Source organism: Dermacentor andersoni, chromosome 3 (genome assembly GCF_023375885.2).
Source record: "Dermacentor andersoni chromosome 3, qqDerAnde1_hic_scaffold, whole genome shotgun sequence".
Taxonomy (NCBI): domain Eukaryota; kingdom Metazoa; phylum Arthropoda; class Arachnida; order Ixodida; family Ixodidae; genus Dermacentor; species Dermacentor andersoni.
Window position 1 is genome coordinate 154,619,674 of NC_092816.1, and position 9,844 is coordinate 154,629,517.

At 42.3% G+C, this 9,844-nt stretch overlaps 1 long non-coding RNA gene across 1 annotated transcript in view; it reads right to left on the minus strand.

The window, feature by feature from the left end:
* Positions 1-8,912, minus strand: part of LOC129383107 (uncharacterized) — a 27,249-nt gene extending 18,337 nt beyond the window's left edge. Inside the window, exon 1 of the long non-coding RNA XR_008611035.2 lies at positions 5,302-8,912. This is a non-coding gene — a long non-coding RNA (uncharacterized lncRNA). The remainder of the gene's footprint in view (positions 1-5,301) is intronic.
* Positions 8,913-9,844: the final 932 nt, after the last annotated feature.

The following is a 9,844-nucleotide window of genomic DNA, read 5'->3' on the forward strand; positions in this document are numbered from 1 at the left end:
GATGGCATGACAATGAAGGAATTATCACAATGGAATGAAGGCAATTTAATGATAATGATGGTATGATGACAACTAGGAAATGATGACAGCATCATTACAACAAAAAAATGACGACTGCACAACAACAATGAAATGACGATGATGGCATGAGAACTATAGATGCTTAGATGGCAGCGGGCTAGAAAAACTCAGACGGGAGCCATGGCATAGTAACTACATATTCCGATGTCTTTTTCTTTTCTTCTGATGCTACACTGGCTGGCCAAGTTTATTTAACTTAATCTTTTTCTACATTCCACCCTGCCCAAGAAACAGTGGGCATCTCCAGGTGATGCTGGACTTGAATGGGCTTTTAAGTATTTGGCCGTCTTGTGGTTTGATGGAACAAGCCCACAACAATCTATCGTGGCAGGGATATGCTTGCAGTACTCAAGTCAGTGGCCGAAAACGTCGAGAATTTCTGCTGCCTGGCTGTAATATGACGTCATGCATTTTCCATCGTTTACACAGGTGGTCAATTGGGTTGCGGTGTCACCGCTGTGAGAATAATATGGAGAGTACTATAACACATATACAAAATGGGTGAACATCATTCCCATCATGAAACTGCACCACTCAAGGAGGCTCTACATCTGTACACACAGACAATGCGAATGCGAAGAACAGCCCAAATTTTGGCAGAACTAATCTCGTGATGGCTGTTTAGTTTAATGCGATTAGCATTCAAGCAATGCAGTGACACACTGTATTGCAACAGCCAAAACGCATGGTGTATGAGGCGTGTACTGCAGCCGGGCTCCTCTCTCGCGTTTCCCTCTGGACACGCAGCACCATCTAGCGGTGTGCCCATGAAGTTCCCCCCTTTTGGGTGGCCCCCAAGATGCGTGGCGTGCCGGTCGTGCTTATGCTGAGAATTAATTCGTTGGTACTCACGGGCATTTGTGGTGCAGCACTAAGGCATAGGGCTGCTGTGCTCAAGAAACTCGTGAGATAATTGCTTGAGAATGTTGACCTTCACAGTGGGCAATGTTTCGTGCAGTGTACATGGTGGACTTGCTTCCAAAGCAGTCAGTAAATACACTGGAGAATGCCATCTGCTAACGTCAGCCAAAATTAATCAATGTGAAATTATTATATGTCCTGTGAGGCAGAAAATCCGGCGTGGTTAAGTGATGGTTGGTAGAACGTGGCCGATGGGGCAAAGGGTAAAAACACATAAAATACACATAAAGAAATGCTAGGATTGTTGTCAACTTTCTCATAGAGGTTCTTGTAAACAAAGTAAATTAATGGCTTTGAAAAGAAAATTTTGGTGTAGGTGGGAATTGAACACGGCATCGGGGGTGCACGACGAGCATGCTTGCCCAACGCCCCGGCGGCTCCACGGATCGGGCTCACTAAAGGTGTGCCTAGTGCATGCATCATTGCACACGTCACGTCGCAGCCATGTGGCTGCAACATTAGAGTGGATTAAGGTTGGTACAAATTAGAGCAAGATGGATTAAGGTAGAGGTGTGAAGGACACGTGACATATGACGTCACATATTATGGATGTAACCACTTATTTAGACAAGTCATAATGCTTTTGCATTCAAATCACGTAAGGATACTTAAAGGTGACTATCAATTTTGGAGCTCGTGCAATAAAATATGGAGGAATGTTTATTTGGGTATGTCAAGTGTGTGGCGCATGTGAAAAAGTAGAAGCATGTGGGGTAATTAGGCGTGTTTTGAGAATTCACCATATTCTGGTATTCATGCTTTATAGCTAATATACTTTTTTATAGTAACATACTTTTTAATGTTGTGTCATTTCAGAAATACAGGGTGTATTAAGTAAAAAACTGGCGACAGTAAAGCATGTCTGAGGTGGAATGAGGAAAGAAATTGAGATGTTGAACACATATTGTGGCTGCTGCAAAAATTATATAGTTTATTATAATTGACGTTCTTAATTAGTACTTAATGAAGGAGTAAAACCTTTACTGTTTGCGAGCTGCTGGGTGTTTTGGGCTAACGCTTTATAGGAACAAAGTGTGTGGTGGCAAACAAATTGAATAAATAGAGAACTTCTACATCTTTCTAAGTGTGGGAGCACACCTTTGCTAAAGTTTACATTCCATGAAAAATGGTCCACACGATTTGCTATATAATTGACCTAGCCACTTACACGTGCAAATGTTGATTTAACAGATGTAAGACACCAGCATCACCAGTAAGACACACCATTTGGATCTTAACATACTTCGATACATCAGTCGATTCCTCATTGCAGCTCCACTACAACATCACTGCCAATTTGTCGGCGATTACTTAAAATTTCTTCTTCCACTTACAGACCTCATCCCTTTCAAATTCCCTTTACTAACACATAAGAAATTTTTTTTTAAATATTAATTTTATGTACTATAACCTCAAGTAGGTTGTAGTACATATTCTGCACCATTCTGTTGCTATCCTGCAACAGTCTGTGGGGTGGCTGGACTTGCATTAGATCTGCGCAGGCACACTGCAAAATCAGCAGTTTTTCCATGCCACTCACACACTCGTTATAATGTACTGCTTTATGGCACAATCATAATATGGGTCATGTTATTTTGCTATATGTTCATTTGTACGTGTTCGCAGTCGCTGCACACTAGGCTTCAATGCGTAACCTGCATATTATGCACTGAACCGCTCGCGCACATTCTACAGACATAAAAAAAATTGTAAACAATTCATCGCGCTTTAGAGGTTTGTTTCTATATGAATGCAAATGTTGCATAGGGTATCAAGGCACTTAAATATGTAGAAACACCAAAAAGTTCAGGGAACAAATTTGGTGCTATATACCGCCACCTCGTTTCAAATGAGATGCCAAAATTTTCATTATCATCATCATACAATGGCCTAATGAGCTTGTATTAATGTTCAGAGTGTGTGTAATTTCAAGCGAATGTTAAAGTTTGACTTATGAGCAGTATGCACTGCTGATGATGGCTTTGCAAAAGACATATTTTGGTTTGACTTTGTACTCGTCAGTTGAAGAAGCAGTACAACAGCAGATAGCATTCCAACTAAGAGAATGTGCTAGCTGTCATTAACTACCTTCAATTCTTCAGTAGAAACTTACAAAAATATGCGAACAGTGTGGAAGACTTCTGTGGTTTTCCCCACTTTACAACAAACTCCTCTTTCTCGTTGTTATAAGAGGGCGCTGAAATAACATGGGAAAAGGTTGGCACTTTAGAAAAACATTGACTTGGAGTGGAGAAAATGTGCAAATATGTCACAGAACTAGCCAGTAAATAAGATGTTTACAGGTGTGTAGACAATGGTAGAGGAAAGTGTGTTCAACTGAAGTGGGAGAACAAATGTGGATAAGGGTTGTGGAGAAAAAACCAGCTATGGAACTAAATTGAACAGCAATTAATGAAATCAATAAGAAGTGTCATTATAGTATTTCAAAGTGCTGAGCGCTACTGTTAGAACCTACATAAGGCTACTTGATTTTCTGAACAACTTTATCAGCACAGTGGTTGTCCCATCATGATAAATCAGCATCAAGTACAAGATTTCCCACACCACAACACCAACTAGCTCAGAACTTATTGACCTCTGAGGTGCTGTTGATCATATTGAACAACTGGCTAATCAGTGGGCCACATTCTGTGACGTCAAAGGTGGCCCTACAGTGTCTCTTGTCAGCTATTTGCTGAGGGTCCTGTGGACAACTCATGTGGAATATGATAAATGCACCACTGTGTGATCATGAAAGGGCACAACATCGTGTTTCAGTTGTTTCCGGGTTATTGCGGTACTATCTCTGGCAAAAACCTCGCTGACATAGACGATAGTAAAACACATGGAGGAACAAATATTGTTTAAATACTTTTGTGGAAGATTGACGCAGCCGAGTACCTAAGCAAGCTACTGCGTAATTTGACATTACAGCAGTGGCCTACGCCTGACATCACTCACCATCGATTGCATTCACTCGACCCCTCTGTGCAACTGCACCTGTTACCTGGTGTTCCACGAAGTTAAGAAACAGTACTGCTTAGCTTAAATCTGGACATTGCACTCACTAATGCACACTCATCTTTCATTGGAATTACTGATAACGCTGAATACAATGCCTGTGGTGGTAAAGAAACTGTTGAACACCTTCTGTGCTACTGCCCATCTTAAGAGGCTTGACCTCCGCACCACCCTAAACCAGCTAGATGGAAGACCTTTCTCATTGGACAAGATCATGGTATGTTTGGCCTTGTACATCACAGCTGCATGAGGCCACACAAGCACTGCTGCAAATTCTAGAGGCAAATGAACTGAGCCGCTGCCTATGATGCAGAGCAAATGACTTTCACTACGTCATAAACGAGAAGAAAAGGGATTAACCGAGGGGCCTGATTTTTATTAGTCATATCATCAGAAGCCAACAAACACTGACACCAAGGACAACATAGAGGAAACTACTTGTGCTTAATACATGAAATAAAGAAACCATAAATTAATGGAAATGAGAGGGGATGAAAAAACATGCCGCAGGTGGAGAACGATCCCACAACCTTCGCATTTCATGTGCCATGCTCTACCAATTGAGCTACCGCGGTGCCATTTCCCCATCCACTTTCTTGGGTATTAATGTTTCCTAGTAGAACCCTGGGAGTGTTAGCCACCACCACCACTCACAGACCTTGGCGGCGGATGTGCAACATCCTTTCTGCTGCAGGTGTCACGAAAACATGATCTTTTTGTGTGAAGGCAAACGGTCGACTGGGCTCGTCCTGCTTAACTTCCCAGCCTTTCACATATATATATATATATATATATATATATATATATATATATATATATATATATATATATATATATATATATATATATCTGAAAGGCTGGGCGAAGCAGATGGCGGGGCGAAGTCAAATTTGTTAACAACTCGAAGCAAAGGAAGAGTTTGATGTAATAGTTCTGCGGAAACCCGCAAAGTGGAGAGAAGTAATTAAGGGAAAATGAGACATCCACCCAATCGTAGCAATTGCTACAAAGGAAACCCATACAGGTTACTCGAAAGAAAAGCCTCACATTTGAAAAAACGCATATATATACATGTATCATGTATGATACATGTCCCTTTAATACTACCCGGCCCTGTATAGGAACACACTCAATGCTAACCAGTCTAGAAGCTATAAGCTTAACTAACGCTCATATTTAGAAAAGTAGACTTTGCATTATATATTTTGGCACTTCAACTTTGACAAATTTGATTTATTGAGCACACACTTGGGGAGTCCTCCATTTGCAATTCCCTACCTCAAGCTCACTGTTTCCAATGGGCACTGCTCCTGGTTACAAACAGATTCACTCGAAATCATATGAAATCACTCTTGCATGTAGTCCTGTGAAGTAAAAAAAAACACATGAAATCACACCTCATTCAAAAGTACCTAATCTCACTGAAACTATCTCCAGTTCAATGGGACTTGGACTCAAACTTACACCTACTACACGGACGACCTCCACTCACCCAGACTCGCATGCCTAGGCCGAGTCGGTCAGAAAAAAATGTTTCACTGGTAGGTCTATAGTATTCCAGAATTCCACTAGCTTCACATCCTGAGCCATTCTTGTTCTCGTCCTACCTCTTTTTAGCGCTTTAGTTAAATAGGTATGTCTCACTTGTGGTAATAAGTCGAGGTTACTCAGACTCAGACTAACATACGGTCCTGAGTGAGTCCGAGTGAGTCTACTCACATTGTTTGCCGACCTATGGATAAGATGCACGAGACCGACATCTGTGCATTAAAATGTAGTCTGCATGCCTTCATGCTATGATTCAGCGGTAGTCAGTAGCCATATTTAATTGGGTGTACGCTTCAAAGGTGGGTCACACTGTACGTCTGCGAGTGCGACACCTGCTGGCTGCGTTTTATGCGAGTGAATTTCTCCTTTGACAACTGCACAGGCCATTTTGGAGAATAGTCACCAAATATTTTGTTCTTATTGTTTTTCTTTTCTTTTTCTGCAGCTTTAAAATTTCGCCTCACATGCCAGCTGTTCTCTCTCACATCAAAGCTTATCTTTTCGATTTTGAATGTCAACTTGCCATCATTTCTGCATGGGTAGCATGCTGAAAAATTCGAGTGCTTTTCTCCTTATGGAGAACCTACCTCGCACACTGTAACCATTTTTCTGAAGAGAGATGCACAAAAGTGAGATGCACTGATGCCGACAAAAGCTTGTAGGCTGTGTGACCTGCTGCTGCTGATATAGCTCCACCTTTGCTGGACTATAGTTTGAGTTACCAGAAAAAGCAGATAAACTTTCCCCTCCATATTTTCCCAGCTGTTTGTTGCGGTTTTGGACAGAAAGGGCGGCTGCAACAGCACCTTTTTCCTAAACTTAGAAAAAGAACAGATCATGAGTATTGAGGTGCAGGAGGTGGAAGGATCGTAGCACAAGTTAGTTCCAACAGCAAAGCACAGAGTGCTATTAATGCCGATGGTTGGTTTGGGGATGAGTTTGTTGCGAGGCACAGACGTAAATAAATATAAAAAAAATAATGCGGATTCCACGCTCTGTAGGAATCCATGTGCGCGAAGCTTTCTGTGCTGTTTGATTCGATTGACGATAATTAACAGTGATGTTCACGGCAAAAGCTTAAACATTTAGTCTAACACGAGAGTTGTGAGTTTACGTTAAACGTTACCTTGTATGCACCACTGCTGTTTGTCTGCTTAGTACACAGAACACACAGGAAGATGTGTTTGCTTGAGGCTTTGTTGTGTGCCATATTTAGTAACCTCTGAGAGGGTTAAGCATTGTCATTGCCCCATATGGCACATTGAATCGTGGCAGAAGTATTAAACTTTAGTTGAATTATGGAACTGTGCGTGGCAAAACCACAGTCAGATTATGAGGCACACCGTAATGGTGGACTTTGGAATAATTTTGACACCGTAGTGCTCTTTAACGTATCCCTAAATCTAAGTGCACACACATTTCTTTTTTTCTGCTCCCGTTGAAATGCGGCTGCAACGATCGGGATCAAACTCGCAACCTGGAGCAATGCCATAGCCACAAAGCTACCGTGGTGGGCACAGAAGTGTTGATTTGATGTGCAACCACTTCTGTATTGTTGTCTAGACCCTACGGTGCACTTTAATGCAGCTTTGCTTCTGCATGCCCTGCGTAAGTTGTCCGCTCGATGTATTTACACAGTGTTTATTTTTCAGAAATAGCAGGAATGCACTGTACCGAGCCTCGAAATTAAATTTATCCCATTTTCTCGCAACCACCGTTGTGTCTAGTAGTAGCGTTTTCTTGCCTTCTACATCACCTTTTCCCTATCCCCCCTCTCACCACTTGTGTGGGAACTGCGAGCGAAGAGTGGCAAGGTGTTATTCACTCGTTTATGTGACTGCGTTGCTTCTACCCATTCTCTGGCTCCTCTCACCCCCCCTCCCTATTATTCTATCTAGCTTCTCTCTGGACTCGCACGTTAGGAGGAAGGTAAGCACTGCAATTTCTGCAATGCCTTCGCGGGAGTCATGGCTAATTACAGCTGTCAAGACGCTAATGTGGCAATGGCCAGGGAGCTTCAGAGGGGATTGTGCACATTCGACATGGTGCAAAGGTCCAAACGAGTTTCTCACGTCGCCTTTCCTCTCTGCAGCACTCCTAATGTATGCACACGCTCTGAACCACCTCCCGACGCAGTGTGCCAGACAGCAGCAGCAGTAGTGGGAAAGTCGAAGGAAGAGGCAAAGAAAGCTTTGTTTTAAAAAGGACATAAGACCGATGCATGCAGCTTGCATGATTCACATACTGCAGCAATGGGTTTGCATATCCTTTGTCCCTTATCTAACAAGTGTAGACATCAGGGACATTACGCTTAAGTTCAGCGTCCCATCGTGTTGTACTTAATACCATGAGTAAAAAAAAAATATTAAATTATGGGGTTTTACACGCCAAAACCACTTTCTGATTATGAGGCACGCCATAGCGGGGGACTCCGGAAATTTTGACCACCTGGGGTTCTTTAACGTTCACCAAGTAAGCGCAAAGTACACGGGAGTTTTCGCATTTCGCCCCCATCGAAATGAGGCCGCCGTGGCCGGGATTCGATCCTGCGACCTTGTGCTCAGCAGCCGAACACCATAGCCACTGAGCAACCACGGCGGGTAATACTGCGAGTAAGAAAACGGGAAAAAAGTGCCGCATGACGAGTTGCTTACACCTTTTTACGTGGGACACATGGTACGTGAAGGTTATATGTGTGCTGAATGCAAGTACCAGCAAACAAGCGTACACAAGCCCTGTACGCTGATTGGCACCGACAAAGTGGTGCCTGTAACCTCTGTTCTGCACAATAGAAAAGTGAATTCCTACATAAAAAACTGAACATATAATGTCATTTCAGAGGCATCTCAAACAAACCGACCCCTTAATGTAATAATTGCATTATTCAATGGGATCCTTTGATTTACTTGATTTTATTTTAGCTAGCCATTCAGTATGCACCTGAGGGTGTGTGCCTATTCTTGGCTAATCCATAAGAATGGGTATGTGCCACTGTGACACCAAAGGTACAGAATCCTTAAAGGAGGCTAGATGTGTGTTGTGCATCTCTGTGCACACACCTGTCATCACCATTTTTCACTGGACATGCATCATACATTGCCTTCGTCCTTGCGACATCAGTGCAGTTACATGTCACACTGTGCATCCAGCTGATTTGGCATTTGAGTTTTTGCACAGATTGTGAGAGGTGCAGTGCACAGACATAAGAATCGCGCGAGATTGAAGTTGTGACCTTTGTGGTGCATAAGCACAAACAGAATGAGACTACGTCCTGAACCTGCTTACAGCGCAAGTCTAAATAAGCATGTAAGCATATTCAGGATGACCCGCCAACCCAACTTTTTACCAACTTTTTACCTTACCAATGAAAACACACGTTGCATAGGATGAAAGCAAGCACATCTGTGCACATTGACGTTAATTTTATAGCATTTAATTACCCGTTTCATTAAAGCTTCGTTTCACATAGATTCCCAACATGTGCGTAGGATTTGCATGACATCTTTTTGTGATCAATGCCATCACACACAGCTTTATCGCTACATGACATCAGCAAATTTTGCTCTGCATCATGACGTCGCGATAATGACGATGCCAGGTACGGTATTTCGAGATTAGCTTTAATGTCACATTAATATACAACCTTGCTAAGTACCCATCTTTTACGTGCAAGAAGTTTTAGTACTTTGAAAATGTCAGCACTCCTTTAACCTTGTGCTTGCACACAGCCAGAAGAATCTGTGCCATCATGGACGACAACCACATTGATCTAATCGTACACAAAGCATTACTGTTTATGCTAACAATAAAGTGGACTTCTTTTGAGAGAGCTGCAGGTAGTTTGAGCTATCACACACACCACAAGATCATTTTTGACTTCGGTCGCAATCTGTTTTGGAGGGCCACATAGTATGTGCTACACTAAAACACTTAAAAACCTACCCTTTACTAACATTATGCAGCATTTCTGCAGATTTGACGTTACAGAAGTGAATGCAAACACTTTCTGCACAAAGAAGCTATTTCACGGAAGAGGTGGTTTCATAAAAGCAAATATACTGATCCACACACGTTTAGAAGTGGACAATTTGACAGCCGTCATTGGCTGCACTGTGTCAAGAAATGAGTTTTCAGAAATTCAATTACCGACTTGGCCTCTCTGGCCAGTTAGTTCATGCTGTGATGTACGTATAATTAGCCACACAGTGCATAAACTGCAGACAGTGGCTGCATGTTGTAACTCGCTGTAATCTGCAGACCATGTATTTATTGA